General features: G+C 39.3%; 1 long non-coding RNA gene across 1 annotated transcript; it reads right to left on the reverse strand.

The window, feature by feature from the left end:
• Positions 1-602: 602 nt before the first annotated feature.
• On the reverse strand, positions 603-2,332 carry LOC140948638 (uncharacterized). Its single transcript, XR_012167064.1, has 2 exons — positions 2,198-2,332; positions 603-957 (listed from the first exon to the last, which is right to left on the reverse strand). It is a non-coding gene; the product is annotated as an uncharacterized lncRNA (long non-coding RNA).
• Between the last annotated feature and the right edge of the window lie 2,706 nt (positions 2,333-5,038).

A 5,038-nucleotide genomic window follows, 5' to 3' on the forward strand; every position in this document is an offset into this window, starting at 1 on the left:
GAGAACGCTTAGATAGTTTACCATCCAGCGAGTCGTTGCTAAGTGCAAAAGACTAACTAACAAGTTAAGTCCGCGTTTAACGAATACTTCGCGTTTATTATCTCAGTTAGTACCTTACCTCCAATACTGCTGGATGTTGTTGTTGGTTGTGGTGGTGCTAAAAATAAGATAAAAAATAAGATAGCACGATTTGTAACAATTAAAAAAGGAAAACAAATACAAAGTGAAAGACAGATATTAGGCCACATTGTTCAACGACGTTTAGTAGCTACAATGAGATTCTTGCTTCTTGCGAAGCAATCTTCAGGCAAACAAAACAAGCTAATACTATTAAGTATTAACCTGGATCAATCTCGATGTCATCTGTTGGAAGTCTTCAACAGAATTGTTTTGAAATGTCTACAACACAATGTCAGTGCGTTTCTCTTATTAAGTAGAGACATGGAGTTATAAAATTCGTGATGTAATAAAAAAGGAGAAAGAATTCGAGTTTATTTTTTTTTTTCATACACTTTCAGTCTTTGCAGTTGTTTTCAAAAAAACAATTGTTCTCGAGTTTAGGAAAAGTTGCAAATGTAACTGTACCTTGTGTAGGTTCAGTGACGTTGCCACAGTAACGCAAAGAACAGTTTGGTGTTGGATGAAAGTTATAAACATAGAATTCTCCACAGTTACGAACAGTGACGTTAGTTGACCATTCGCAGCAGCCAGAGGAACCATGAAAGCACACCTTGGCCTGTATTGTCCCATCTGTCACTGCGGGATGTGCGGTGTTGAGCCATCCTGGGCTATCTGTGCCACATCGATGCCTTTCGACACAGGACTTGGGCATTTGATTTCCAGCTTCTCCTCCATATCTATGCCATCCTGATAGTTTTTCATCGCATAAGACAAGACTGCTGTTGCTGTATGTTATAGCCCTGTCGGACTCGTTGAGAAATTTGTAATCAAAACATTCTGCAAGATGATAATTTTTTATCAGTATGGATTAAGCTTTCGAGGCGGCATGTGGTAATTATTCCACTTTCTTTATTTGCCTGCCAGGAAAACAAGACAATGGGAAGTTTACCTAAAGTTCTTCAAGACATCTTGTTTCCTTTCCAACTCGCCAGAAAACCCCAGCCTTAGTATAATGTGAATGCATTTTCATCAAAATCATCTCTGATCTAGTCTCCCTCCCTAAATGAATAGAAACTTTCGAGTGAATGCTTTTAATCTGTGTCAGTTTTCTCTGCCCTTTCTTGATGAAAATGTCATTGTCAGTGTCAATAAAAATGTTTCTTTGCATTGACCCTCTTTCCAATATTCTGTTAGACAACGAATGTGGGTAATTTAAATCATCTCGTAGTCCTCCATCGTATATGCTATAATATGCTATTCTTAGATCATAAGTTAATGTGATGAATCAAACATTAGAGTTAGGGACTCTTGTCGTTTCTTATTGTTTCCCTTACCGTTCTATACCAGCCTTTGCTTTCTGTCAGACAGGAAACTACTATACGATTTAACCACTGGGGTTTCATTGGGCTTATTTTTCATTATCGAAAGCCTTGGAGAAGTCCATGGTAAATAGGCGTACTTCACGTACTGCTTTGTTGCGCGGATTATCTAGTGCGCTTGAAATTTCGTGTTGCATCTTAATTAGGGTCTTAGTACAGCTTCCACTAGTTCTGTAGGCAAATTGGTTAGCATCTAGACTAGATTCTATATCTCTCTTATTGAAGATGTTGTAGATTGTCCTTTCAAAAGCTCGTGCTATTACCGGGGTCACACTAATGCCTCTAAAGTCCTCACTGTCAGTTGACCGAAAAATCGACTTTAGGGAGAGGCGTAATATTCCCTTTCTTCCCCAATTCATGACCGCACGAAAGCAATCCAAGATGGGGCGGCTCCAAGGTGGTGCAAAATTTGCAGTTTCCTGACACGTGATGAGCGCAAGAAAGGAATTTGAAAAGTGGAGTGCCCAACAGTTTCAAACCTATATGACATACTGGTCAGCCTATAAGCCTGTTAAGTATTTAAATATATCATATCTTCAACAATATTCTTGGAAGTGAGAAGAATTGTAAAGAAGTCCGATATAAACTCTTTACAGTGTTGCCCCTCAAACGAGTGTTATCTATGTGACTACTGTTGTGCGTCTGACGGGTCGAACCAAATAACAATCAGATTAATAATAAAAGAAAAATTTTCCTACCCTTTATAGCTTGTGTGCAATTTTGTCCAGAGTATTTCCCATTGCATTGACACTGGTAAGTGTTTCCTTGTAGGAGTTTGCACTTACCACCATTTTGGCAAGGATGAAAGTGGCAGGGAGTTCCGTTGAGCACTTAAAGGAGAACAGGAAGAAGAAGGAGAAGAAAAAAAGAGACAATTAAAACCTAATACTCAAGTTAAATGCTACGTTTTTCTATGCGAAGGTAGTCTAGTCGTTAGCCCAGTCACAAACGAAAAACGGAAACAGCGCGAGTGTGAAGTGGATACCGCCCCAACGAAGGCTTGAACAGAATTTTTTTCTGAACTGCATTAGCTCATTTATTTCAAGGGCATAATTTGGCAAACTTTGGAGACATGGTTGCCACATGATATGACGTCATAGGCATACGTGCAAGAGTCCAAGCCTTAATTTTAAAGATAAAAAAGAAGGTTCTTTGCTTTTCTGTTCAAAAAGAGTATAAAGTGGTCCCAAATTATAGCATTGTTTAATTTACGATTTTATACCATAAGCGCATGGGAAACAAAAGGTCTATTAGCTTTAAAGATGACGGTCTGTTGGGTGGTTTTCTGAATGACGTCACGGGCTTCCACCAGATAGAGTTCCAATGATATTTGCAGCAACTCGTGGGCCGGGACTCATTACGGCCATACTCATACAAGAGCCATAAGGCGCTATTAAACATTTAACCTTTGCAAATTATTAACTTAATTACAACCTAAGGGGTTGTCTACTTCCTCCTAGTACCACCGTGAGGGGATGGATTTGCTTCGACTTCCGAGGGTAGTAAGATATCGTCCCATTAGTTTACGACTAGATTCGACGGCAACTACATGTTAGCGTTTATAATTAGCTATATAGCGATAAGACATTTCTGTTTCTCTCTAATCCTAAGATATACACTTGCAACCGACGAAGAATTAAGGAGCACCCAACTGCGGAACTTTTTTTTTTTTTCAGCTAAAAAATGAGGGGCAATATAATATTGCTGATCTTTAATCAGAAAAATAAGAGAAGATTGTAGTTTTGGGACTCTCCAATAACAGTGCTACTTAATGTTTGTTGAGAGAATGGGTGTGGTTTTGGACCATTATAGGTGGGGGGGGGGGGGGGGGGGGAATTATCTTTTGAATTCTCGCTAAGAGGTGAAGGAGTCGGTTCTCTCATAGTTAAACTATATATAGTGTTCCGCTGACCTAAAGCAGGAAAGGGCACTAGAACGTTTAAGATGCCCACTAGAACAGTTTCAAAATGAAGCGCGATCGTACAGTACAAATGCACAGGTGTACGTGTATGAATTCCAAGTTAATTCTTAATTAGGGACTGTATCCAAGTTCAGGGAATAATTTGCACCGTTGGAAGTATCTTTACGTCTGAAGCTTATTGATCTGCATAACAGTTACAAATTAGATTAAATTGAATAAAAACATACATGTACACACAAACATCCTCTGCTCGCAAATAGCTATGCTAATCGAGGCGGGCAGAAGAAAACATAATGCAATTTACCAGGAAAGAATTTAGAAAAGGAAGGGAAAAAGGAGGCTAGATCCATATAAATGACACAAGAAGATGGACTGAAGATATTACAATACAACATTACAAAATTACAAACTTATATTACATTCCATGTCATCTTGTTAAATAAAGTAGGTGTGTCAACAAAAGTATCCTCCAATTCTAGTCTAGGACAGAGTGTAGTAATAAGTAGTTAGTTTAGTTAAAATGTGGATACTGACAACTGTTTTGTTATGGAATTTCAGCGTTCTAATCTAAATGCGATTAAGTTTATCGTAGAATTACCTTTGTTCATGACCGCTCGAATCTGGTTTGCATTTAGTGAGACATTGTAAACCTCCATATGAGACACTGCGGCTCTTAGAAATCCATTTTTGCGGGGCTTTTTTATAGCACCCATTCGAACTTCTTTGCCTTCTGCTGCTATCCTGAAGCCTGTACTAATGTTGCGAGTTTTGTTTAAGATCCCGTTTACATATATCGAGTTGAACCCTGTCGTATGATTGTAAGTTGCGGCTACATGGACCCATTTGTCAACTTCAAGACGCCGACTCGATTCAACTGGTTTGTTCATTTTGACAGGACTAGCCCCCACGATTCGACTGAAGAATTTTCCACCATTATCGATCCAGATATGAACCCCCCAACTTCTATATCTCTTATCGTACTGGAATAATGGTCCATCCTGGCCCCCAGGTCGAACCCAACACATGAGTGAGATGGAGTTCTGGACGTCCAGCATTTCGTTACCATTTGGAAACTGGATGTAACTATTTTCATTCCCCCAAAACTTATAAGCACCATCTGTGGTATTGAAAGGTCCTGTTGTCAAAGACACGTTGTATGAAATACCAGTAATCTGCAATCTTCTCTTCACATCATCTGTTCCAAATTGTTTGTTAAGTGGATAGAAGGCCACTGGTTCTGGAACTAAAAGAGGAGAAACGAAATTATTACTAGTAAGTGAATTCATTTCAACCCCAGGACGTACAAAGGGTTTCCTAAATTCCACCGACTCTTGTCCCCCTCCAAAACTTCCGCCCTCCTTCATTTTATGTCAAAAAAAGCCCCCGGACAAGGGGATAGATCACAACGACAGATAGATCGTTTTCACATTACGTCACCGCGTCGATATTGGTGTACAAAAGGATGAGACGGCGGCCATGTTGGTGAACAGAAAAAGTCCTGTGTTCCAAGAAACTCCATAACTGCTGACCACGCGAACGAAGACGGTCTATGGCTTGCTGAATTTTGTTTAATGATCAACGGTAATTTGAAGAAAAGGTGTCTATCCTGAATTAAAAT

Source organism: Porites lutea, chromosome 9 (assembly GCF_958299795.1).
Source record: "Porites lutea chromosome 9, jaPorLute2.1, whole genome shotgun sequence".
Taxonomy (NCBI): domain Eukaryota; kingdom Metazoa; phylum Cnidaria; class Anthozoa; order Scleractinia; family Poritidae; genus Porites; species Porites lutea.